General features: G+C 37.1%; 1 protein-coding gene across 34 annotated transcripts in view; it reads right to left on the reverse strand.

The window, feature by feature from the left end:
• Positions 1 to 16,662, reverse strand: part of LOC147357032 (uncharacterized) — a 39,613-nt gene extending 22,951 nt beyond the window's left edge. For 15 of the 34 annotated variants that reach the window (XR_015143744.1, XR_015143745.1, XR_015143738.1 and 12 more), the window contains exon 1: positions 16,272 to 16,662. The gene's annotated coding sequence lies outside the window, so the exon portion shown is untranslated. The remainder of the gene's footprint in view (positions 1 to 16,271) is intronic. The other 19 variants (XM_086345548.1, XM_086345563.1, XM_086345552.1 and 16 more) reach the window with 10 other exon arrangements.
• Positions 16,663 to 25,013: the final 8,351 nt, after the last annotated feature.

Raw genomic sequence — 25,013 nt, forward strand, 5'->3', positions numbered from 1 at the left:
TTCTGGCCTGGAGAACACCATGGACTGTACAGTCCATGGGATCACAAAGAGTTGGACACGACTGAGACTTTCACTTTCACTTCTACTGCTTTGTGGCCTGGATCTGGCCTGTCATCCGTGGCGAGGGCTCTGTGGCTCTGTTGGACACTGTCCCCAAACTGTCCTGGGCCCCCATCTCACGCACCTGCCCTGAGGGCCTGGATAGCGCATGGAGAAGGCCTCTGTCCCGGACTCACCACACTCTGGCGAGGACTGCTGACAGGTTTCCTGTTGGTGGAGCATGACCTCTAACTCTAGTCTAAGGGTTCCGCTAAAGGTCTTACAATATTGACTGTGCACCCACCCCACCCCTAGTACCGTCTCCTCCACCCATTTCTACTCTTTGCGAGTCCCCAGACTTACCTAGAAGAAACAGAGCCTAAGATTTAATCTTATAAACAAAATTAAGTTTCATACCTAATGTATCCACTTTTACTTTTTATTTGGACTCACAGAAATGAATGTTTTTGTCGTGTGCTGCAAGCATGTTTTCAATTTGTCACTAAGTTTTTTGTTGTTGTTGTTTATTTTTGTCTGAGCTGGGTCTTCATTGCTGTGCTCGATTCTCTCTAGCTGTCCTGAGTGGGAACTGTTCTCTTGTTGTGGAGCACAGGCTCTAGGCCCACAGGCTTCAGTAGCTGTAACTCGCAGGCTCTAGAGCTTGGGTCAGTAGCTGTGGTGCACAGGCTAGTTGCTCTCCGGCATGTGGGATCTTCCCAGACCAGGGATGAGACCCATGTCCCCTGCACTGGTAGGCAGATTTGAACCCCTGGGCCACAAAGGAAGTCCCATCACTGTCTTTTTATTACAGTTACTTTTCCTTATATCATGAAGACATTTATTTTATTTTTAAAAGCATCACTGATTTAAATATTTTTGCTATTTTGGCTGTGAGAAGGAAAAAGAGGGAAGGATATTATGACTAATATTCTTATTAAGGGCTAAATATTCCTTTAAAATACTTTAATAGGAAAACAACTACAGGTGTTTCAAGACAAACTTTTCTATTGAACAATTCTGAATATTTCTAAAGATGTATGTCAAAATGGACTAATTATTTTTTTAGGATGATAGAAATTTCCCCCCAGAAATGATATAGAGTAGAAATATCCTGATACAGTCATAAAAGGAACACAGTATTTTTTAAAGCACATGTGGCAATTTATGCCTCAAAAACCTTAGAACATTTTGGAAGTGATGATGATGGTACATCAATGATTAAGTCATTTTAACAGACATCATTTACGATGTGTTTATTCACCAGATGAACTTGTGGTTGTTTGCTGAGAAAAGAGGGACACTTTCAATTAATGTTAAAGAACATTAAAAGAATTTTTGATTACATTTGCTATGCCCTATTAATGATTTCAATGGTGAAGAATTAACTGAGTTTTAATATAGCTCCAATTTGCCAAGTACATTAGCATTCCTTTGACCAAGCAACATATTGGATTTTTAAAAAATTTTCCTATAGTTGATTCAACAACTATTTATAATAGCTGGTGAATATTTGTAATAATTAAACAGGATAAATTATGTAAGAACAATGAAACAGGACCACCTTAGAGAATGTATAGTATACACATTAAATATACTATATAATGTACAGCTCTGCAATGTGATGTTGCCCCTCCTCCATCAAGAGATAAGAAGCTGTCTTCTTATTTAAAACAACAAAAACAACCATTAGGAGGGTCCTGTGACTGCCTTGATAAATAGAATAGAGTGGAGAAGGATGCTTTGCTTATTTCAGGTGTATCCTTGACTGGATTGGCAACTTCTGTATCCTGTCCTGAGACATTTGCACATGGGGTGCTTTTATCATATTCTTAACCCAGTCATCATGCAGTAATGTCCTCCTCTCTTTGATGCAATGATCAACAGCTGATCTTCCAGTCTCCTAGCAACGGGAATAATTCTCACTGGATGAGCAGACCAGGTGAGGATTCAACCGATTCTAACCTTCCAGTGTTGAATGGCAACTGCATTAAGGCCTCAAGGCAAGAGATGTCCACGGGAGTCCTATTAATTCACACAGCAACGCGAAAATCAATTATATGAGTCAAGTAAGTTTTGGAGTGTTTTCCTCTGTAGTATCAAATAATTAGAGCAGATTTTGGTGAAGTTTTCTGTTTTAGTGTATTGATTCATTTTAGTAGCAGAATTTCTAGAGCCATACTTATAAGCAAGCATCATTTGTCACACAATTCCTTATTTTGTCTTTGGATTCTTTCCTTTCACATGCAGTTCACCTTCTGTGTACAATTTCAGAAAGTCCACAGACCCCCCTACATCTCATTCATTAATAAATCTTTCTAGGCAACTACAAACTTTACCTTAAAATCTTCTGTTTCAGAACATTTAACTTTTTTTTTAAGTCTTTATTGAATTTGTAACAACATTACTTCTGTTTTATGTTTTGGTTTTTTTGGCCTCCAGGCATGTGGATATTAGCTCCCCAACCAGGGATCAAACCTGTACTCCTTGTATTAGAAGGCAAAGTCTTAATCACTGGACAGCCAGGGAGCACCCTTAACTTGCTTTCTAATGTCCTCCTCTTTTTGATATTTTCAATCATGTTTCTCTAATAACAGTACAACTTAGCACAGAACAGGAAAGAGACAGATAAAGGTACATTTTACAGGCTGAAAACATCAGTGACGCTAACACCTAGGATGTATCTTATCCACTACATAACAAAGTCAGGCTTACAAGGAATAGAATTATTCTTAATTTTAATTTTGAAAAGCTGTTTATCTATTCAGTTTTTAGTTTATTTGTATATTTATTCACTGTTTTCTCACTAGTCATTTAGTAAACATGGATGAAGCTCCAATTAAGTTCTGGGACTTGTGCACAGAAATGCAGACATAGAGATGAATGAGGAAACATTTGTTTCCCCCTCAAGACACCCACAGGCTAGCTGCAAAGACAGATACACAAACAAACAGTACAATTTCTTTAGTACAACAGTAAGAGCGTCAGGGAACATCTTTCGTCATTTATGACCTACATTTTAAAGATAAATGGGAATTTTCTAGGAAGGAAATAAAAGGTAATGACCATTAGAAAAGGATAGGAGAGAGCAGCTGGCAGTTAGAAAAGATTAGAACTGTTGAATAATTCAATCTGAATGTAAGGTATAGCTGGAGATAACCCTGGTGATGTAATCAAGGCCAGGTTATAGCATGTTAGGATGTTTATTTATTGTTTAAAACTGAAATGTATTTGACATATAACATTATGTAAATTCAAGCTGTAAAACACATTGATTTGATACGTATTTACTATGATTGACAACATAGCAATAATTAGCTTCTTTATCATGTCATAAAATTTTCATTTGTTTTTAGTGGCTGGAATAATTAAGACCTACTCAGATAGAGAAAGACAAATGATGTATGATACCACTTATATGTGGAAAATAAAAAGAGAGTAAAATGGTGGTTACTAGGGGATGGGGGTGGGGGGATAGGACAAATGTTGTTTAAGGATACAAACTTGCAATGAGTAGTAAATAAGTCCTAGAGATGTAATGCATAGTAAGGTGAATAGAGTCAACAGTATTGTATTATAATCATCAAACTTATCAAGAAACATGCTAGGTTGTTTAGACTTGTTCTGGAAGAGAAGAGGGAGCTATTAAGGGGGTTTCATTAAGAGAGAAAAATAATCAGGATTTATTTTTCCTCCAAATGATCACTTTTGAAGCAATATTAAGGAAGGATTAAAGAATAAATTTCAGAAGGAACACTACGACAGGGGTCTTTCTAATAGTGAACTATTTTGGAAGAGACCTAAATTAATAAAGTAGCAGAAGGAATGAAAGGCGAGAGGTTCAGAGATGTATTTAGAAGGCAGAATTTGCTGATCCTAAACATAGCTTTTTAAAATTTTATTTTACTTTGGAGTATAGCTGATGAACAATGTTGTGTTAGTTTCAGGTGTACAGCAGTGATTCAGTTATACATACGTTTATTCTTTGTCAGTGTTTTCCTCTATAGGTTATTACACAGCATTGGGTAGAATTCATTGTGTTATACAGTAGGTCCTTGCAGCTTACTCATTTTAAATATAGTAGTGTGCATGTGTCAATTCCAAACTCCCTGACTATACCTTTCCCCCATCCTTCCCTCCTTGGAAACCATAAATTCTTTCTGTAAGTCTGTGAGTCTGTATCTACTTTGTAAATTAGTTCATCTGTATCATTTAAGATTCTACATATAAGGGATATCATATGGTATTTCTACTTCTCTAACTTACTTCAGTCAGTAAGACAATCTCTAGGTCCATCCATGATGCAAAAGGCATTATTTCATTCTTTTTAATATCTGAGTAATATTCCATTGTATATACGTATCACATCTTTATCCATGCCTCTGTTTATGGACATTTAGGTTGCTTCCATGTCTTGGCTACTGTAAATAGTGCTCCAATGAATATTGGGGTGCATGTATCCTTTCAGACCATGTTTTTCTCTGGATATATGCCAAGAAGTGAGATTGCTGGATCATGTGGTAACTCTATTTTTAGTTTTTAAAAGAACCTCCTTACTCTTCTGCATAGTGGCTGTACCAATTTACATTCCCACCAAGAGTGTAGAAGGAGTCCTTTCTCACCACACCCTCTCCAGCATTCATTGCTTGAGGACTTTTTGATGATGGCCATTCTGATTGGTAGAAGGGATTTTTGTTAATTTAATGTGAAGATATAAAGAAATAAAGTGTTGTGTTCCTGCTTGTGTTCCTGATTCTTAATGCAAGAAACAATGCAGATTATAGTGTAGATAAACGTATAGAAACCAGGATGAGATACAGTTTAAATATGAAGATCAAAGAATATTTCCTAGAAAAAAATTTTAAATAACATGTCAATAGTTATAATTCATTATTGGATATTTGGAGTTTGATATGGGTATGAAATCATCAAGGGAACATAATAAAATGTTGGATACATTTTGACTCTCAAAGAGATGTCTGGGAAAACTGTATTGATTTGGGAATTATTGGCAAACACAATGTTTGAAATCATATTCTTAGATAAAATTAAAATGAAGTTAATACCATTTCTTGAGTGAGAAGAAAATTGAATATAAAACTGTTGGAAATAGCAAGATTTAAGTGTCTTAAGGAAGAAATCCCAATGTATAAGACTACGAAATAATGGCAACTAATACTGTATAAAATTAAGGAAAATCCCAAAGGGATAAGGGAGGAAAATATTTCAAGAAAAAAAATCAGTCAAAGATGTGAATTTCAGCAAGGATGCCAAGGGTGATAACTAAATATTCAGAAGTCATCGATTACGTTTTTCCAGAAAGGGTTATTCAGTGATGGGAACAAAAGTCAAACAATAAATTAAACAGTGGACAGGCAGGGAGGAAATAGAATGAGTACAAACTGCTTTTCAACAATATTGGGTTGAAGGGAGATATGCTTGGAAATGAATTCAAGTCAATGTGTACATGTATTTATTGTGTATATTATCAAACCTAAGGTATCACTGTTTGAATCTAAGTCACCATTATCTTGCTGCTAAGTCGCTTCAGTCGTGTCCGACTCTGTGTGACCCCATAGACAGCAGCCCACCAGGCTCCCCCATCCCTGGGATTCTCCAGGCAAGAACACTGGAGTGGGTTGCCATTTCCTTCTCCAATGCAGGAAAGTGAAAAGTGAAAGTGAACTCGCTCAGTCATGACTGACTCTTAGCGATCCCATGGACTACAGCCTACCAGGCTCCTCCATCTGTGGGATTTTCCAGGCAAGAGTACTGGAGTGGGGTGCCATTGCCTTCTCCACCATTATCTTATGTATCAACAAAAAAGAAAAAAAAATACCTTGAAACTATAATACAATATTGTTTTATAACAGCATTATTAAATATTTATATCACTGTGGTATGTATACAAAGAGGAAAATATAAGCCAAATGCCAAGCAATGACAACTATTGTGCATTATTCTTACTGCCTAACTATCCACCAGCAATGTAAGACTCCATCAATGATGCACGTGTGCATGCAAAGTCACTTTAGTCGTGTCCGATTCTTTGCAACCCCATGGACCGTAGCCCACCGGGCTCCTCTGTCCATGGGATTCTCCAGCCAAGAATACTGGAGTGGTTGCCATGCCCTCCTCCAGGGGATCTCCTTGACCTAAGGATTGAACCTATGTCTCCTGCATTGGCAGGTGGTGCCGGGGACCAGCCCCGGCTGATACAGGGAATTCGAAGCGGGGACGGCGTCGGCGAGAATCAGGAAACAACTGCTTAATTAAATGTTTATTAAGGATATAAAGAGTGGTGAAATAAGGATAGCTCAGCGAAGAAATTCAGTGAAGAAAAGAGGCTGAATAAAATTCCAAAGCAGGGAATTTACGTCACCTACGAAGGCCGCAGGCATCCTCCCGTTCTCCCGAAGGAGAGGAGACACTAAAGCCTCCCAGGTCAGATCTTAGAAGCCCAGGCAAAATTAGTAGGCTTGACGAGCTTCCCTGCCTCAGAGGAAAAGTTCAGCTAGAAGGTGAAAGAAAGAACGACATGGGGAGACCAAATTTCGGTGAACAAAAGGGCATACTTTATTTTCCAAAGTAGTTTTATACCTTAAGTTGTGCATAGAGGATAATGGGGGAAGGGGGTAGAGTCATGCAAAGACAGCAGTGGCCAGGAAGCCTGTTAACATTTTAAGAAACTTATTTTTCTCTAAAGGTGATTATTCTAAAGTCAGGCACCAGCCTCCAAAAAGCATTGGAGAAAGTTGCATTCCTATAGGGCAAAGGTGAGGTGGGCTCAATCAAGAAAAGAATTAACTCAAGGGTCCAAGGTTACAAACATTGAGGCAACTGCTTACATTTCTATACACCCATTATATCAATCAATACACCGCCAAGGACACAGTAGGTAAGGGATATGGAGACTTAGCAGCAAACATTGGCCCAACAAGTGAAAAACCCTTCACCAATACAATTTCTAATCAATCTTTTAACTACTCAAAGGAATCTGTGTTTAGACAGTTTAGAACATTTCCTGCCTCTCACAGTTGGGAGGCTCTGAACAATCACATGTTGCCGGAAAAAAACCTATTCAGGCAGGCTAGAGGACTTCCAAAGGAGTTTGTAGGTTGAAACACTGTCACACCCAGGAATTATTAACTGGAGCTGTAAGCTAACTCTTTTTTCAGAGAGAGGTAGTGGGGGACAGCCCCCCGTAAAGTCAGAGGTGTAGGTGAAAGCACAAAGCAGAAAGTAGGCAGCCTCTAGTTTTGGGGGTAGATTGCTCGAGAATTTCCAGGGAGACTCTTGAGGCTTGATCCCGCCTTTGCGTATGCCAAGCCTCCTTCCTCATGACCTTTGCCAGGGGCGGAGCTCGCTCCCCGCAAGGTGGGTTCTTTACTACTAAAGCATTAAAATATCAGAAAGGAGATAATGTGGGAAATTATGTGTCTTATGGTCAATCAAAATGATATAATACATTCAGTGTACAAATGAATGTATATGTGTATGTATGTATAGTGTACATTCTCAGAAACTAAAAGGAAGAGTTAAAGTAAATATTAACAACTTACATATTCCTGTAAGTGCAAACATAAGTATTTATTATTAACTGATTCTTTATGTCCAAAATTGCACTCAATATTGAGTATTAATATATATTTGACATACCTTTAATTAGCCTTTAGACTTGAAAAAAGTGAACTGAGGTTTTCATTTGATTTTGGAAACATGAAGTACATTTTGAAAAAAAAAAGGAGTAGCTTTAAAAGTAGCACTTTTAAAGGTGAAAACATTTCAAGGACTTCTGAATTTCTGTCATCTAGATGAGAGATTAATAACAACTTTAATATTACTGTTTTTGTAAAACTCAGATTGCACCAGGTTTTCAAGCCTGCTGGGGTGAACTGAATTTTTTTAATAAGAAGTGTTTTAGGTTACCCTTTTTGCATCAGGAAGAACATTCATTAGTGTTACAAACATTGTTTTGTATTATTTCTTGGTTTTCAAAGTTGACATTATGAAAGAAGTGACTAGAAAAACATTCAGATTTTGCTTATTTGATATGACTCACCAAAATTTAGCAGTCAGTTTGACTCCTGCTAATGAGTTAAATAATTACACCTCTCAGGGAATGACAAACTACTTAAAGTTTTCTTTCTCAACCAAAAGTAATATGTAAAGATACTGAATGACTTATGGAACTGATAATGAGTTCTTTTATTTTTCTCCACTGATAAGTTCAAAGCTATATTTTGATTTAAAATGAGGGTTACCATATCTAGATTAGTGTATTTTTATCAGATAATTATTGATTTTGACTGAAATTACTGAGTAGACACATGCTAAGAAAAATTTTTCATGTGATATTAAGCACAAAATGTGACAAAAGTGATCAAAATTGTAAAGCATATTGAACAGTGGGCAAAGGGCAGAGGTTCTTTCTATGTATCATTTTAATATCATTACAGACAATCAAGATACAGGTTAGTATGATTATAATTAAATATTGGTATGAAAAATGAGACTGAGATTAATGAAGTAAATAAGATTATAGCAGCAGAAAACCTGGAGTTATTATTTAAAGCCTAAACCTATGCTATAGCTAACTGAAATAATTATAACCAAAACAACAAACACAGTCACAACAGAGTTGTATGATATAAAGAATATATATGTACATACATATATGCACACACACACACACACACATATAGTAGAGTTTATAACACTCTAGAGTGTTTTATATATATATATATATATATAACACTATATATATGAATATATATATTTATATATTTATAAATATGTATATATGCTATGCTATGCTAAGTCACTTCAGTCGTGTCCGACTCTGTGCGACCCCACAGACGGCAGCCCACCAGGCTCCCTTGTCTCTGGGATTCTCCAGGCAAGAACACCGGAGTGGGTTGCCATTTCCTTCTCCAATGCATGGAAGTGAAAAGTGAAAGTGAAGTCGCTCAGTCGCGTCCAACTCCCAGTGACCCCATGGATTGCAGCCTAACAGGCTCCTCTGTCCATGGGATTTTCCAGGCAAGAGCACTGGAGTGGGGTGCCATTGCCTTCTCCCAAATATACATATATATATATATATATATTTGAAATTGGGGACCCAAAAGAGTGATCAGAATTTGTAAAAATAATCTAAATAGCATTATCCAAATCTCAGATTATGGAATAGAATGGGAACTGATTTTAGGACTAAAAAGATAAAAAATCCAGTTTCATAAATAAGTAGTAGTAAACTTGGCTTGATTAGCTCAAGTTATTTAGGGTCAAAATCAATGTTTATTTAATTAGAAGTAACTAAGTTTTCTAATAGAATATTTGTCATAAAGCCATTGTCTTTGTTAAATTGTCTCACATGCTCTTTTCAGCACCTAAACATCCTCCATAAATTTCTTGCTCCTTTTTCTCCAAGTTGTGCTTCCTTATTTAAAAAAGTAAAAAAAAAAAAAAAAAACCCAAAACTTCCCCTGACCATGTTATTTCATCTAATTCTGGCCCCATTAAATTCCTTTTTATTAGAGAACTTCTCAAAAATTTTTTTTCCTATCTTCAATTCTTCACCAAATGTTTTATTTTTCTTTATAGTGGTTTCATTTAAATATAATTCTCATAACATACAGTTTACCGAGTGGGTATAACTCACTGTTTTACTATATAGGCAGAAATATACAACCATCATTGTTCTCAATTTTATAGTCTCCATCACCATAAAAAGAAACCATGAACTCTTTAGGTATTACCATCTTATATTCACATTAAGCCCTCAACTCAAACCTAAGTAACCCTTAACCTGCTTTGTGTCTCTATGAATATGTCTCTGCTTAGTCATTTTGGCCTCCCTGACTCTTTGTGACCTTCTGGACTAAAGCTGCCAGGCTCTTCTGTCCATGGGATTTGCCAGGCAATAATATTGGAGTGGGTTGCAATGTCCTCTTCTCCAGGGGATCTTCCTGACTCAGGGATCGAAACTGGGTCTCCTGCATTACAGGTGAATTCTTTACCACTGAGCCACCAGGGAAACTCCTCTTGTCTCTATAGATTTACCCATTCTGGACAATTCACATACTATGTGGCATTCTGTGACTAGCTGCTTTCACTTAACATCATGGTTTCAAAATTCATAAATATTGTAGCATGTATCACTAACCCATCACTTTTTATGACTAAATAATATTCCAGTGTGTGGATATACTACATTTCATTTATCCATTTGTAAGCTGATAGAATTCAGGTTATTTCCATCTTTTGGCTATTATTAATAAGGTTGGTATAAATATTTTTCTACTAATTTCTGTGTGGACATGCATTTTAGTTTCTCTGAGGTATCTACTAGGGTGTGGAATTTATGGGTAAAAAGGTAACATATGGAAAAGTTTCACAAATCACCAGATTGTTTTCAAGTATGGCTATACCATTTTATATTCCCACCAGCAGTCTATAAGGAGTTTGATACTTCTCATCCTTCAGTTCAGTCCAGTTCAGTCGCACAGTCGTGTTCGACTCTTTGCGACCCCATGAATTGCAGCACACCAGGCCTCCCTGTCTATCACCAACTCCTGCAGTTCACTCAAACTCATGTCCATCAAGCCAGTGATGTCATCCAGCCACCTCATCCTCTGTCGTCCCCTTCTCCTCCTGCCCCCAATCCCTCCCAACATCAGAGTCTTTTCCAACTTTGGCATGAAGTGGCCAAAGTATTGGGAGTTTCAGCTTTAGCATCAGTCCTTCCAATGAACACCCAGGACTGATTTCCTTTAGAATGGACAGGTTGGATCTCCTTGTAGTCCAAGGGACTCTCAAGAGTCTTCTCCAACACCACAGTTCAAAAGCATCAATTCTTTGGTGTTCAGCTTTCTTCACAGTCCAACTCTCACATCCTTGCTAACACTTATAATCTGACTTTTTGATTATAGCCATATTAGTGAGTATAAGGTGAAAGAAAACTCACTGTGGTTTCAGTCTGGATTTCCCAGGTAGTTAATGATGCTGAGCATCTTTTCATGTGCTTATTGGTCATTCATATAACTTCTTTATAGAAATATCTATTCAGGTTCCTCACTCATTCTTTAATTGGGTTGTCTTCTTCTAATTGAACTGTAATGTTTCTGCATATCCTAGAAAGAAAGTACCTTATCATAAATTTAATTTTCAAATAATTTCTTTTTATCTTTTCACTTCCCTTGATAGTTTCTCATGAAGCAGAAGTGTTTTTATTTTTGATGAAATCTAATTAAAATTTTTTATTTTGTTGCTTATACTTTTGGTATCATATCTAAGAATTATCTGTGAAATCTGAGGTCACAGAAATTTATCGCTGTGTTTTCTTCTAAAAGTTTTGTAGTTTGTTTTTATTTTTACATGTTACATCTACTTCTAGATAGACTGTGTAATAGCATGAGGTAAGAGTCCAATTTTATTATATTGCACGTGGCTATCCAGTTGTCCCAGCATCAGTTGTTGAAAAGACTATTCTTTCCCAGTTGAACAGTGTTGATTCCTTTGCTAAAAATCAATTGACCACAGATATAAAGTTTTATTTCCGGACTCTCAGTCCTATTCCACTGGTCTATGTGTCTATCTTTATGCAAGTACCACACTGTTTTGAATACTATGGTTTGTAATAAGATCTGAAACTGGGAGCTATGAGTCTAACAACTTTTATTTTTTAAGGCTGTTTTGGCTTTTTAAGTCCCCTGCCACTCTACATGAATTTTAGACTGTGTTTGTCAATTTCTGCAGTGGAACCAGTTGGGCCTCTGATAGAGACTGTGTTCAATCTTTAGACAAATTTGGTGAGTACTGCAATCTTATATAGGACTTCCCTTGTGGCTCAGACAGTAAACTGTTTGTCTACAATGCGGAAGACCTGGGTTCGATCCCTGGGTCGGGAATATCCCCTGAAGGGAGAGGCTACCCACTCCAATATCCTTGCCTGGAGATTTCCATGGACAGAGGTTACAGGCCACAGGGTCACAAAGAGTTGGACACAACTGAGTGACTAATGACATCATCTAACTCTAATTAGTCAGACAGACCTAGACAGCAAATTAAAAAGCTGAGACATTACTTTGCTGACAAGGGACTGTATAGTCAAAGCTATGGTCCTTCCAGTAGGCATGTATGGATGCGAGAGTTGGACTTTAAAGCTGAGCACCAAAGAATTGATGCTATTGAACTACGGTGTTGGAGAAGACCCTTGAGAGTCCCTTGGACAGCAAGGAGATCAACCCAGTCAATCCTAAAGGAAATCATTCCTGAATATTCATTGGAAGGACTGATGCTGAAGCTGAACCTCCAATACTGTGGCTACCTGATGTGAAGAAGTGACTCATTAGAAAAGACCCTGATTCTGAAAGACTAAAGGCAGGAGAGCAGAGGATGACAGAGGATGAGCTGCTTGGAGGGCATCACTGACTCAATGGACATGGGTTTGAGCAAGCTCCAGGAGTTGGTGATGAACAGGGAAGCCTTGGAGTGCTACAGTCCATGGGGTTGCAGAGTCAGACATTACTGAGTGACTGAACTGAACGGAAAGAAATTAAATAAATTACTATATAATAGAAACTGCTTAAAACTGACTTTAAGCAGAATTTAATACAAAATACCATATCTTGATTTTTCCAGTTTTTCTAAGAGTGTCCTTTAAAAAGAAAAAAAAAAAAAAACATAATGATGCTTTTCTAGGTATAGAAAATGGGTCAAAAATCGTTCTTTTGAAATGTATGGGCATTGTACATTTTGCAAATAGACCTTCTGTTCCCAACTTTGGATTTAAAAAAGGAAGTAAACATTTCTTTGCTCTTGAAATCCTCTCATTCATCTTCTTGGTCTTGTTCTTGACTGCATTAGCAACACGTCCCAATTTATTATCTTCAGATTCTGTTTTTAAAATCATGTTTTTTAGAGTTTGTCATCGTTAGGGTTTTCTACAGTAATTTATATCACATCTGCTTCCTTCATCTTACTTATATAGTGTCAGATGGTGACTGGCAGGGAAGTCTGGTATGTGCCTGGGGTCACAGAGACTACAGGACACAACTGAGCAACTGAACTGAACTGAACCCTACTTCCTCAAAGTCCCATATCTAAGTATCATCATATTGGAAGTTAGGAGTTTAATATATCAATTTGTAGGGACACATTCAGTCCATAACACTTTATCTCCCTATCTTCTATTCATCTTCCCCTGATACCTTTCTTCACCCTACTGAACTTGCTTTTCACTGAACACACTTCTGCCTCATGAACTTTAATACTTCTTGTTTTGTCTGTCTAGAAATACATTCCAAATATCTTCCCATTTTCTACATCCTGCAGCTCCTTCAATATTTGACTCATATCTAAATAATTACCTAATTCTGCTCTTGAATATCATAACACTCATTCTCCTAAGTTAATTTCTTTTCTTTCATAGCACTAATCACCAGTGACCCTGCATGGCCTGGCTCATAGCTTCATTCAGCTATGCAAAACCCCTCACCATGACAAAGCTGTGAACCATGGAGAGTCACCTAGTAATAGTCTATGTAACCTGAAATTTTAGGATTCTCAGCCTCTCATGAAAATTGAAACTTTATTAGAGCAGAGATTTATTTTTTTTTCAGTTTACTATTACATTCCCAACTATTATAGTCATGTATGACACAATTAAAAATGCATATTTTTAAACTGAATCAAATTAAAATGAAGTAATTTAAGTCACCTTAGGAAATACAGAATTAAATTATTAAAATTAGGACTGAGTGTCAGTAACATAATTTGTTGTTTAGTACCTGTTCTTCTTTATTAGATGGTTAGCTCTATGAAGCAATGAATTATTCAGTACTGAAGTTTTAGCAGTCTGGACACTGCTTTATTCATTCCTGGAGTTCACTCAGAACTGTTGAGTACATGGCTATATTTCCATTAATTTATCTTATATAATGGTAGCTTGTTGCCAATAGCACTCCTGTTGGATTTTCTGCTTTGAACTATAAAACTCTTACCTAAATTAATATGCACTATTCTGTACTGTCTATGTGTTATGTCTGTGTTACAATAGCAAATGCAAGAAACTCAACTTAGTGTAGGAAGAACCCTTCCTTTTGAACTTAAAAGATACTTTGTAGAGCAATTTGCAATTATTGTACACATAATGTTTTATTTTTTTAACTCAATGACCTTAATAAACCTAGCCCATCAAAATAATGCCACCAGCAGTATTATGTATTACATTCATTGAAATGACTCATTTGTGGACAAACTGGTTGCTGTATAATGTTTTCCATGAAGGCTGGAACAGCTGGTTTTTAATTTGTCTGTAAGGCAAAACCATTCCCTTTGGAGTAAATGTTTTCATTTGGATACTTCGATTTGCCATGTTTGCAAACAGTATTTTGCTCACTTTGTTGTGCAAAGGAAAGAGTAATAAGTGAATAAATCTGAACACATACAAGTACAAATCAAGTAACTTCTTTCCTTTTTAACTTGCTTCTTATTCTAGATTAACAGATAATGTTCAAATATAAGTTTATTGTCTTAACATACTTAAATTATGTTGAAAATCATTATTTTCAACATGTGAATTCCAGGCTAGTCCTGCTTGTCTTCCTCCAGCTTGTTGAGGGGGGAATGATCATGAAGGAGCAATTTGGGAATTACTAATGGAATGCAGAAGTGGCATGGATCATTTCCATCACATCCAGTCTCCAGAATGCATGGCCATGTGCAGGAGAAGAAATGTGCTCACTGAGCAGCTACAAAATTTATGCCAACTGGAGTGTAATTTTATTTTTTTAAGTGGTAATCAATAAAATTCTTCTCTTATTTATTATTGAGTTAGTCCTACTTTGATTCAACAACTTGTTATTAATTTAGCAAAAGGCTTCTGATTTAGTACTCTAGAATTTCAAAGAAAGCATTTACTAAAACATTGCATAGGTTTAGGTAAGTGCTTTGCTTTTATTGGGAATATGGCAGATGTCAGTCTAAATAGATTTCTATATAAATCATTAGCAGCTGTCTCTCTGTATAATATCTAAAAAGCATCACAGCACTTACTGAAGAATTTGTCCTTCATTAGTATGAAGGATGCTGTCCTTCATATGAACTGTATACTCAACTGTCTCTAGGAAAAAAGAAAAACAACCCAATATTTAACTAGAATTAAGCAATTGATTGTCAGGAACACCGCTAAATATTTTCACATATAGTAGCTAATTAAATGGTGTCATTGGTAGTAAGGCTGTTTCTCTAAGGAAGGGCTGGATAAAGGAGAAGTTAAAAAGGAGGCTGAGCACCAAAGAATTGATGCTTCCTAAATTGTGGTGCTGGAAAAGAATCTTGAGAGTCCCTCGGACAGCAAGGAGATCAAATCAGTCCATCCTAAAGTAAATCAACCCTGAATATTCATTGGAAGAACTATGCTAATGCTGAAGCTCCAATACTTTAGCCACCTGATGCCAAGAGCCGACTTATTTAAAAAAAAAACAAAAACAAAAACACACAAACCTTGATGCTGGGAAAGACTGAGGGCAGGAGAAGAAGGGGGTGACAGAGGATGATGGTTAGATAGCATCACTGACTCCATGGATGTGAATTTGAGCAAACTTGGGGAAACCGTGAAGGACAGGGGAACCTGGCATGCTGCAGTCCATTGGGTTGCAAACAGTTGGACACAACTTAGCAACTGAACAACAACAATGAAGGGCAAAATGTAAAACTAGCGAGAAGAGGAGGATAATTCATGGAGGATGTGAGTCCAGGAAGACAGGTCATTGAGTTAAGAAGAATCCTTGGCAAAAACTACAGAGATGAGGAGTATTACAGCGAAATAACAGGAAATTCAAATAGGTCCTGATCCACACCCAGTGATTCTACTCTGTTTTTCTGGTTTGCTCTTTTAGGTTTGTTTCCCTATTTTCAGCAAAGGGTCTTACACACATTTTTTTAAGATATTAGACAGAGAGGAGCTTCATAGCTGGCTGGTCCTTCGGCTTTTCATTTAAACTGGAGAGTATCATTTGCAGCAAATAGCAATCAGGTTAATCTCCATCTCACAACACTCACCCTTCTTTGAGAGAGGTCCCAACCATAGAGGTGGGTCTTAAGTAATGATGTACAAGGTCCTTGCACCTGAACCTTGACCTCTGGCTATCTCCTGGGGGTGGCCAACTGATTAAAGCTGGACCAAGTTTGGAAACTTGGATGGAGACACAGAAGTTGGTTGAAGCTCTTACCTTAATGGTCCTGTGATATCCTCCAGCTGCTGAGGACTCCCGGAACCAGAGCAGGGATGGGGGTGAGGTTCCCGACTGCTTCCAGGTCTGGACCTGGGCGGTGGGTGGTGGTGAGGGGGGCTCCGGCGTTTATGGGGGCTCCAGAGTTCTGTGAGACAGTCTTCTCAGCCTGTTCTGGGTCCCCAGCTCACCCGATGGTCCTGAGGCCAAAGGGCCTGGAGGGCCACAGAATAAGACCTAGGTCCACGTCTTGCTGCACTCTGCCAAGAGGACCACCGTTAGGCTGATCATCAGCAGAGCAGGAAGACCGTTAAATACCAGGCTAACAGTCTCCCGACCTTTAACCCCAACGCTAATGGTCTCGCGATAACAGCCTCGCGCCTGCGCCCTTACACTTTCTTGTCACAGACGCTTTCCGTGTCTGCGTGGTTACGGGGCAGTTGTCCTCACGTGCCATCAGCACAGGCTTCACAGCCTTTCACTCCTCATCTCGTACCAGCCACTTGTGCTTCTCACATCCACTAAAACCATTTCTTCCACTGTTACAAAGGAACTCTGTGTTGGCCGCTCCACAGGAATGTAGTTTTAATCTCCTCACTTTACTCGGTATTTCAGAGATGTTTAATTAAATGGTTGATTCTCCTTTTGTCAAATGAGCTACTGCTGTTTAAATTCCTTGATGGTTTCCTCATTCATCTCTGTGTCTTCTTCTAGATAATTTTTTCCCCTATCCTTTCTTCATAATTCTTAAATATGGTGCTTCAAATAACCTCCCTTTTCCTCACTGGATTTCAAATAAATAAATAAAAGAAGTGAGTTAAGCAAATGGGAATAAAATATTGCATTTTTAATGAGGAAGTCAACGTTTCTGTGGCTTCTATATGTGGGCTGATGGTCTTCCCAGTAACAGATCCTAGATATGGACCGAGTCACTCAGTAACAGTTTAGAGCCTTTCTACCTCCCCGGCTCCTTTGGAAGCTGGCTCCCAAGAAAAAGAGGGGAGGAAAGAACAGAGCTAAGCTTGTGTTGTGGTATGCTTAGTGGCACAATCCTGTCTGACTCTTTGTGATCCCATGGAATGTAGCCTGCTAAACTCCTCTGGCTGTGGGGATTTTCCAGGCAAGAATACTGGAATGGGTGCCACGCCCTCCTCCAGGGGATCTTCCCAATCCAGGGATCTAACTGAGGTCTCCTGCATTCATTGCAGAAGGATTTGTTACCATCTGGGCCACCAGGGAAGCTCATGAATACTTGAGTGAGTATACTATGGATTCTCCAGGGAATCTTCCTAACTCAGGAATCAAACTGGGGTCTCCTGCATTGCAGGAAGATTCTTTAATAGCTGAGCCAGGAAGCCCTGAGCTAAGCTTAAGCAGGATAATTATCCTAAGCTAAATATATGCCTTAAGCAGGATAATTATCCTAAGCTGGAATAAAGAGAACCCAGCAGTGCTGTTTCCTCTCTATGGAAGGAAACATTGCAGATGTGTGTGAACAGGTACAGGCAATCCACGGAAGAGCTGGAACTCTGTAGGTTGTATAAAGAAATATTAACCATAAATACTGTGTGACAAGCATGTGATAAGTCCATAAATAGGTGAAAGAAGATACCTGAGCAGAAAGGCCTTTGTAGGCTACCCAACAGAAAATAGTGTTCTTATCCACTTGTGATGTCATTTAGTTTCATTTAGTCTCTAAGTCATATCTGACTTTTAGTCTCTAAGTCATATCTTCTTGTAGCCCTCTGTCCATGGGATTCCCCAGGAAAGAATACTAGAGTGGTTGGAATTTCCTTCACCCAGTGGTCTTCCAGACGGATGGAACCCACATCTCCTGCATCGGCAGGCAGATTCTTTACCACTGAGCCACTTGGGAAGCCCCTTACACACTTACTCCATGCTTGCTTTCCTCTTAGGAGAAGGCAATGGCACCCCACTCAAGTACTCTTGCCTGGAGGATCCCATGGACGGAGGAGCCTGGTAGGCTGTGGTCCATGGGGTCGCTAAGAGTCAGACACAACTGAGTGACTGAACTGAACTGATGTATACATATATACAACACCAAAATTTACTTGCAATTTTCCTCTCTAATTTCTAAAAAGAAGTATAAAGGAGGATGTTTTTCTTTCTCCATGGAAATTAGATTAGTAATACTGTCAGATTTTAAGACAAATTCTGAAAAACTTCAAAATGAACTCTCTGGAGAAAATATACAAAAGCCACCATATGTTCTCTTGTTTTTACCTTTCATGATTCATGAGTCCAGAGGCAGCTGTTACAGACATAAACTTCATATGAAACCAGAAAACTTATTTATTTTCAATAAGAAAAATGATTATTGCCTCACATTAGCAGCTTTCCAGAATTTGACAAAATGTTTCCTCCCACACATGGATGTATTAAGCATAATTTTTTTGAGGTCAAGATAAAAATTTATCTTGGGAATATTATTTTTGTTCAGAAACTGAAGAAAGAATAGCTACAAAAGTCAATACTCATTCAAGTCAGTCGCTCAGTAGTGTCTGACTCTTTGCAACCTCTTGGACTGCAAGCACGCCAGGTCTCCCTGTGTATCACTAACTCCCAGAGTTTACTCAACCTCATGTCCGTTGAGTCAGTAATGTCATCCAAACATCTCATCCTCTGTCATCTCCTTCTCCTGCCTTCACTCTTTCCCAGCATCAGGGTCTTTTCACATGAGTGAGTTCTTTGCATCAGGTGCCCAAAGTATTGGAGTTTCAGCTTCAGCATCAGTCCTTCCAATGAATATTCAGGACTGATTTCCTTTAGGATGGACTGGTTGGATCTCCTTGCAGTCCAAGGGACTCTCAAGAGTCTTCTCCAACACCACAATTCAAAAGCATCAATTCTTCGGTGCTCAGCTTTCTTTATGGTCCAACTCTCACATCCATACATGACCACTGGAAAAACCATAGCCTTGACTAGATGGACCTTTGTTGGCAAAGTAATGTCTCTGCTCTTTAATATGATGTCTGGGTTGGTCATACCTTTTCTTCCAAGAAACAAATGTCTTTTAATTTCATGGCTGCAGTCATCATCTGCAGTGATTTTGGAGCCCCCAAAAATAAAGTCTGACGCTGACTTACAGAATAAATATTTATTTATTCTAAAAATGATAGAATGAATGTATTTGGTTAAAAGTGCAAATAAGTAACCTATTATGGGTTAGCATATTTTTTATATAAAGACCTGTACTTTCCACATCAGTGAGATATGCAAAAAATAGATTTTCAAAAATATGAAACAATGCCACTTTATTTATGAGGTTCTTTATTCAGTCTATTGAAATATATTATTTTCCTTGAAGAAAATGAAGATTCGCTCACTTCATTCTGTAGTCCAGTTGGAAGAAAAGAATGTTTTAACCATCTTTTCAGATGATGATGGATATGTTTCTCAGGTATGACACAAAAACTAAATAACTATTAATTTTGTAAAGTTTGCTTACAAAGTAGAAGCTGTAACTATGTCAGTGGATTCATTATTTTCTCTTATGTTAAAGCCCACTGGTGATCCATTCACTTTGAATTGGTCTCTCACATATGCATGATTTTGCACCTTCATGTATTGACCATTAAGAAGGTGGTGATTATGTCTGATACTGACCTATTTCATTCTACAGTATAAAAAGTCACAATCAGTTTCATCAGTTTTTTCAGTAAAACTAGAATGCTGATACAAGTTTTCCAAAGTGCTAATTTTTGCTTAAAAATTGAATCATGTTATTGGCAACGTCGTATAAGTGCCTAGCATTAACCATTTAATTGTAACTTGCAGTTAAGTTTTTGATTGCCAAGGCATCCATTTTCATGGCATCTATTTTGAATAATCATATAGCCAACTGCATGACATAGCTACTGGCAGAACCCTTAGATAAGGAGCCAGGCTGTGCCACGCAAGAAAGTCCCTTTAAAAAATGCCCTGGACCTAGAGATAACCATGATGAGTGAAGTAAATCGGACAAAGGAAGACAAATGCCATATAATATCACTTATATGTGGAATCTAAAAAATATGGTACAAATGAACTTATTAACAAAACAGAAAGAGTCACAGATGCGAAAAACCAACTTACAGTTACCAAGGGGGAAGCAAGCAGAGGAGGGAAAAGATACATTGGGAGATTGGGACTGACATATACACACTACTATATATAAAATACATTACTTATAAGAACCAACTGTATAGCACAGGGAACTCGTTATTCTGTAATGACCTACATTAAAAAGAATCTAAAAAAGAGTGGCTATATATGTGTATATAAATCAGAATTGCAAGTCAACTATACTGTATTCCAATAAAAATTTAAAAAAAAGAGTCCTGGATAAACTATAGATAACCAGCAGCTTTTCCTGTTTCTTACCCTCATTAAGGGTAATGTCCCTTTAAGGGTTACCCTGTTCCTTACCCAGCCTTAGGCTTTAAAGTCACCAATAAAGAGTAAGCCCACAAAGTCCTAGACACCCCACCCTCAGAACCCAAAACAGAACCCAAGTCCAAGCTCTGTCTCTGAGATTTAATTCAGTGTCAGGGTACAGAGACTGGATTTGGCTTTGTAACTAATGCTAAAGCCCTAGCGTATTTCAAAATCAGGCAAGAGGCTAGTGTAACAAGTTGTGAGCTTGTTGAACTTGTGAACTTGTTGAGTTGTGAACTTGTGAACAATGACTGAGAAAGAGGAGATGGAATTAGGGAAGTAACAAGGTGATCAGATTGTATGAGGCTTTGTAGACCATCATACAGATGTTTTCTCCTTTTCTTGTTTAGTCACTAAGATGTCCAACTCTTTTGACTTTACCTTTTGTCAAATACAGACATATTACAGGATTTTGAGGAGAGGAGTTGTATAGTTTAATTTAGACTTCAAAAGAATCAGTGTAGTTGTAGAATTTAAGAATAAGAGAGCATGGGCAGACACACATCAGTGAATTAGGAGACTATTACGGTAATCCAGATGAGATATCATGGTGGCTTTGGCTGTCTTTCTTCCAGTTTAGAGGGGAATTCTTCCACATCTTTCATTACTTATTTGGTTTCACATTTTGTATTCAAATATATGATTTATTTGGAAATTATCCTGGTATATTTGGTAGGCAAGGGAACACATTTTTGTATTTTCTAAGATAATTTTCATGCGAAGAGTTGACTCATTGGAAAAGACTCTGATGCTGGGAGGGATTGGGGGCAGGAGGAGAAGGGGACAACAGAAGATGAGATGGCTGAATCGCATCACTGACTCGATGGACGTGAGTCTGAGTGAACTCTGGGAGTTGGTGATGGACAGGGAGGCCTGGTGTGCCACGATTCATGGGGTCGCAAAGAGTCGGACACGATTGAGCGACTGAACTGAACTGAAGATAATTTTCTACATTGAGTTATATAATGTGCTGTGCTGTGCTTAGTAGCTCAGTTGTGTCTGACTCTTTGTGACCTCATGGGCTGTAGCACACCAGGCTCCTCTGTCCACGGGGATTCTCCAGGCAAGAATACTGGAGTGGGTTGCCATGCCCGCCTCCAGCAGATCTTCTTGACTCAGGGATCGAACCCAGGTCTCCCAAATTGCTGGCGAATTCTTTACCACCTGAGCCACCAGAGAAGCCCTTAGTTATGTGATACCATTTACTAAAATGCACACCCCATTCCATTGATTTTTAGATCCTGCTTTTAGCAGATTTTAAATTCATACATGTTATTGGTGTCTATTTCTAGACTTTCTCTTGTGTTACAATAGTCTGTCTGCCTGTTCTGACAAAAATCACCCACTGTTTTAATTGCAGTCTTTATTCTATATTTTAATATCTGATAAGGCTAGGGACATTTCACTCTTCTTTGTCAGTATTTGCCTAACTATATTTAGATATTTCTTCTTCTGAATTAATTTTATAATTAACTTGTTTGTTTCAGATGAAAAGAAAGGATTATTTCCTTCTACTTTTAGTCCTTCTGCCTAGTTCTTTCAAATCCAAATTCTATTTTCTAACCCCCCCTCTCTTAATATGTCATATTTCTCCCTTTTTTTTTCTTAGTTCCTCTTCTAAGGAAATCAGGCCTCTTCCCTTAATCCTAAAACACAAGTCCACATATGTGCGCACACACACTCCTTACTCCTCAATTTGTCTCCTGTGTTTTCTTTTATCTACTAATTACATTCCATGTCTTTGCATCATCACCTCATGTTTGCTCTCAGTTCACTTCTTCTCTACCCCTTTGCTGAGACACTACCAGATAGAAAGGATTCTTACTTTCCTTCATCTGTCTTCAGCAGTATCCTTTCCCAGATCTTCTTTCTCTTTCTGAAAAATTACCAAACCTGCAGAACAATGCTGCATTATAAATGATATATTAGAAAAGTTATTTTTGTACTGTTTAAAGAAAAACTTAATTATATCTCAAATAATAAAAAATCATAAACACTGAGAAATGCTTAACATCTAAAATGTCACTAAATTGTTAATTTTTGACAAGTAACCTTGCTCCCTAGAGGTTACCTCTCACTTATTTTTTTTTAATCATATTCAATTCCAAAAGAAAGGTAATTCTTTAAAACCAGAGGATAAATTTTTAATATTTCCTGATACAGCCTGTTTCTACATGTTAGGTTGAAATAATGTAAATGCTTGTGTATGTTGTTGTCTAAGATAAACATATACCTATCCTTCAAAGGACATTAGTGAGATTACAGGTATATAATCTTTCACTTGTACTTTTAAAATCCAAAATTTCTGGAGACTGAGTTTTTAAGTAGGTTTGACACCAAAACTTGTTTAAACATAGAAGTTGATCCAAATTGCTTGAAACTATTTGGATATTTGATCAAATTTATTGTAAATATTCATATGTTTGCTGCAGAAATATGAACATTGCTGCTTCAGACCCAACTGAGAATATTACATCAAATACATTATGTGCCTTATATTACTTTCTAAATCTAAAAAATTTACTAGTGGAGCACATCTGGCCTCAAGGGTTTGGGAGACAGAATGAGAACCTGCATGTCTTGAGAAATTAACTAATGTGATGACCTACAAATTCTGCTTGTCTTTTAATTTTTTTGGAAAATATCTTCAATATAATTTTAAAAACTTACCTCAAATTTCATGGCATTATATACTAACTGGCCATGTGTCCTTGGATAAGTCACTGTCTCCCTGAGCATCATGTTTTTTAACCAACAAATAAGGTAATCAGGTTTTCCCAAAGAGATCGGATATAAAATAATAGAACACAAGGGACAAAAGATTCTTCAATCTATAAGCTGTACTGTAGATATACATATACAATCATTAGTTTGTGTTAATACCTGGCATCATTCTTCAACAATTTATTTGGCTCTCATACTCACTAAAATTATTCTTAATAACTATTGACATATTCTTAACTATTAGTATGACACACATTTTAAATATGTGATATTTATATTATACATCATATATATAGTTACATATTACATATGTATAATTATATATTTTATATATTATATAAATATATTTGCCATTATAAATTGGCAAGTAAGCGTTCCTGGTATGACCAGTGCTGCAAGTTCTGATTTTGACATGGATCCCTTTGTTTCATAGTGTTGGTAAAGAAGGGAACATCAATGGGGAAAAAAAAGACATCCTTTTAAGTGACAGAGGTAACTACTTACTAATTAGACATGGCTTTCATTACATCTATCAGGAAGTCTTAGTTTCTTTGTTAAATAAGTTTGTAATTTGCCTGAAATAATCAACACATTAACCAAGACCTGGTTTTATAGTTAACATGGCGACTTAATTCTTAGTCATTCTCTTTTTTATGGGATAGAAACAACCAAAATTAATAAGAAAGGATTGTTACTCCCACCCAAACTTATGATATATATTGTGGTGGTGGTAGCAGTAATAGCAATAGTAATATCATCAACTTCTATTTTCAGACTCTTTTATAAATCATTGATTATTTTCATGTAAGTTTTAATTTAAAATTCCCCCAAATTCTAATCAATAGGTCAAGTACATTTTCTAGTAAAAGGTTATAAATTTGTCCTGAAACATATTACCAAAGAGGGAAAGGCACCAAAGTTAGATATTTTTCGGAAATATTTTACAACATTTAGCACATGGGAGGAATAATATAAGTATCTGAGATCACTGTAATGACTTCAATAATAATTTAGTATTTCAAAAGAAACTGATACTGAATTTTTACTGTTTTTTGAAATGTATCATTTTCCATTTCCCAGTATGAGTAAAATAGTATTGATATGTACAATCAGTATACTGCCAGTATAGAATTTCAGAAAATAGATGATTTTATGTTATTCTGCATTTCCAGAACTAACCCATTCTCACAAGGAGGCAGACACAGGAGGATAAATCCATGGATTTTATGTTAATCTCATTCTGTATATGGAATGTTAATAGAAACAATTCATCAGTTTCCTTAATAGATAAAGTAATGAAGCTTTTAAGAGAGATATTTGCTGAGCTGCTAATGATTTATGGTAAATGCAATTATTTCTGCAATGAATTTTCCGTGTCTCCCTAAAGTAAAACTATAAAGCTTTGTTTCATTAATTTCTCAATTATGTCAAATTTTTACATAATTTAACTCTACCACTAACTTAATTGCACTTAATAATCTATGTATTTTATCTTTACACCTGGAAATCAAATACTGTGTTTTGGCATATGTCTAAGAAAAATGTGGACATTTGAGTAAAATAAAATATTTTTGTCATTGA

This window comes from Bos grunniens, chromosome 16 (genome assembly GCF_055505025.1).
Source record: "Bos grunniens cultivar Pamir isolate PY7600 chromosome 16, Bosgru_T2T1.0, whole genome shotgun sequence".
NCBI classification, from domain to species: Eukaryota; Metazoa; Chordata; class Mammalia; order Artiodactyla; family Bovidae; genus Bos; species Bos grunniens.